Raw genomic sequence first — 3,518 nt, 5'->3', positions numbered from 1 at the left:
AGAGTCCCTGACTAACTGGGAAATACATGCAACCTCCCTCTTTCATTTTGGTATTTCAGGACCTCAGTCTGACCTACCACCATTTTCATTCTTTAGCCTCTTTAATTTATAAGCAATCATTCTGATAATACCAGTTAAATTTCATCCCTGATGATAGGTAGCATTTATTAAGCAATTACTGTATGCCAAATGGAATGCTAAATGTTTCATGTAAATTATTTCACTTAAACTTTGAATGAATCTATGATCTTGGAGGACTCAGTCATCCTCGTCTTATAAGGAGAGGCCCAAGAGAGGTAAGTAGTCACCCTGGGTCACTGACCTAGGAATCAAACATAATTCAGTCTTAACCCAAACTCAAGCTCTTAAGCCCTACCATAGTAACTATACAATTAGCTTCAGTCTTTGTGTTCTCAGGTTATTCACTATGAACAACAGTAGATAGACCTACACAAGTTTTAACCATTTTTCTCCCTGGCCAGTATTTTTGGATTCACAAACATACACCTCTCCCCAACATTGTCATCCCCTCAAGTGATACCCCTCCCCCACCCAATGCCTAGTTTAACCTCACAGTGGAAGGTTTTACATAAAATCTGCTGCTCCCTTTACCAATAATTCCCCTGCCTTACAGAATGTTCTCTCCCCCTGCCTTACAGAATGTTCTCTCCCTGGCCACAGAAAGAAGGGATCTGTTTGATTTTAATCACTCTCCTTACAATCCCAGCTTAAGGGGATACAGGTAAAAACAAGAAAAGGAGTCAGCTGAAAAGACAAAGTTCTTGGCTCCAAATTAAAAACAATTCTGAACACTCCATATCTGAAAAACGTGCACATGATCCCTGGGAGGGCTTGGAAAAGAGCTGGCCTCTTACACTAATACATCAACTGTCAGTCTCTTTACACTAGAGGTTTAAAGACACACGCTGTTCTCGTTATGGAAGACGTGTTCTTCGGGGTACATCTGTAGCAACTTACCACTACTTCAAAATCAGTTGCAAATTTCATCTAGGTTTGGAATTCAACATTTATGTATTTTTTAGGCATATAAAATGATCTTAAATGAGAGAATATGTATAAAAACCAGTGAAAAGTTAAAAGTCTTTTTTTTTTTTTTTTTTTTTTTTTTTTTTTAAGAAATAGAGTACTAGAGGGGAGAGGCAGAGAAAGGGAGAGAGAGAGAATCCCAAGCGGACTTCATGCTCAGCATGGAGCCTGACACCGAGCTCAATCTCACAACCTTGAGACCATGACCTTAGCAGAAATCAAATCAGAGGCTCAACTGCCTAAGCCACCCAGACACCCCTAAAAGCCTCTTATAAATACAAGTATTGGAAGAATATTAGCTATGTAATACAAGTCAATCTCTTATACAGTATACACCCAGAGAAATGGGTTATGCCTTTATTTTTTTAATGTTCTGTTTAAGATTTTTATTGCTTCTTGACCTTTTGGCTAAGATCAAGTGTAGTATCTGTTCTTATCAGTATATTTAAGTTTTTTTTCTATTTAAGATTTTTTAAAATATTTCAAGTTTTTTTTTAAATTTTAGTTAACATATAGGGTAAAATTGGTTTCAGGAGTAGAGGGTTTTTTTAATTTAAATTCAATTTAATTAACATATACTATATTCTTAGTTTTCAAGGTAGAATTTAGTGATTCATCAGTTTCATATAACACCCAGTACTACTTACATCATGTGCCCTCCTTAATATCCATCACCCAGTTACACCATCCCACCTACCTCCCCTCCAGCAACCCTCAATGTGTTCTCTATAGTTGAGACTCTCCTATGGTTTGCTTCCTTCCTTAACTTTCAGTAAATCTGACTTTAAATGAAATGCATTATTTTCATATAATTTGTTCTATCCTCTCAGTGTTGACATATTTTAAATTAGTGAGTGAATCCATAAGGTACTGAAATGAAGCAGTGTGGTGTCCTCCAAACACAGTCACCAGTTATCTGTAATGCAACTGACTAGGATAAGATATGCAGAAAGTAACTCTTTATTATTACCTGTATGACCTTTTCAGCTCAGGCCACACTAATTTGAACATTTCAATTATTCAGCCAAGTCTGTGCTGAAGCTTTTCTTTCTGTTCTCTGTGGTGAAACTAGTTGTTTAAGCAAATGAGAGTATAAGTAAAATAAGAGCTCAGAGGAGAAAGTTTAAAATTTTTTATAAGTTTTGAATACATTCCCATTCAACAGAACAAGAAATGTAATAATTAAATATAGGCAATCACTAAAGTTATATAACTCCTTAAAAAATTCTTTAGTGCTTGCCCGAAGGTTTGCAATATACATATTTGATTAGTCAATCTACCTTCAAATACCAGGAAAGTGCATCACATGGCATGTCAGATGGCATTTAAATTGCTTTTATTATATAATACATGGAAATGAAACTAAATTTGAGCTACAATTCTCTCCATTCCGGTCTATTCTCATTAATTCAGACTGACCACTCACTTTGCCTCTCTTTACTCTTTGAGTCTGGAATATAGGAAATGTTCTGTGTCTTGATTTGAGTGAGAGTTACACAGGTGAATACATGTGTAAAAATTAATTGTGTCCTTTATTATATATATGTTACACATCAATTTTTAGAACGTGATACACAGTCTAAGTCACCATCGATGTTCTTCCCACAGGCAGTACCACATTACAGAAAATATGGATGGAGCATATTTTGAAGGTTGTCTGGGCTCCTTGTGTCAACACTCAGAGCTCAAGAGTCTGAAGTCTCTGCTGATCAGTTATCATCACTCCAGTCCTAGAATGCCTTTGTTGTTCCAGCCAACCCACTTATAGATATTGTCTACTGTTCAAAAAAGCCAGACTCAGACCAAGAAAGAGGTATCTTGCCAATGAAACAATAACTTACAGCCCACATGGCAGCTGGGGGATGGTAGTGGGTATTTCGTATCCTAGTCAGAAAGAATTCCATCTTAATATGATGGGAAATCCCAGAAAACTGAGAATCATCCACATTCACTTATTCATCAAGCATTTATTCCATGCTCATTATGTGCCAGACTCTATGCAGGAATACACAGTCATTATTCCAAGGAGATCATTATATTTGGGAATAAACAAGCAATTACAATGTGCCAACCCAGTAAGTGTGAGAGAGGGAATTGCAAGTTTTTCAGTTGCTTAACTAAAAAAATCTAGGAATCCTGTGAAGGGGTACAAAGAATTGTTTAGTACTGGCAGAAATATTCTATATTTCTGTATTTAATGGTAGTTTCACAGATGTAAACATCTGTCTACCCTCATCTAGTTGAACACTTTAAATGAATGAAGTTTATTAATAAGTTGATTAAAGTTTAAGTTAATTAGTCCTTTCTCTCATCCCAAGCTTATATGTGTGATCCACCCAACATCTAAAAACCAGCCCATTCCATCCACTCTTGCCCATCACTACCACTTTTGTCCCCACCACCACCACATGTGGCCTGATGACCATGGTAGCCTCCTGACTAGTCTTCTAATTCTGTTCCTCCGACATAAA

General features: G+C 36.6%; 1 pseudogene; it reads left to right on the top strand.

Moving 5' to 3' along the window:
• Window positions 1-1,435: 1,435 nt before the first annotated feature.
• LOC112913347 (U2 spliceosomal RNA) lies at window positions 1,436-1,533 on the top strand (annotated as a pseudogene).
• Window positions 1,534-3,518: the final 1,985 nt, after the last annotated feature.

This window comes from Vulpes vulpes, chromosome 9 (genome assembly GCF_048418805.1).
Source record: "Vulpes vulpes isolate BD-2025 chromosome 9, VulVul3, whole genome shotgun sequence".
In the NCBI taxonomy this organism is placed as follows: Eukaryota; Metazoa; Chordata; class Mammalia; order Carnivora; family Canidae; genus Vulpes; species Vulpes vulpes.
This window is presented reverse-complemented; position numbering and strand designations above follow the sequence as displayed.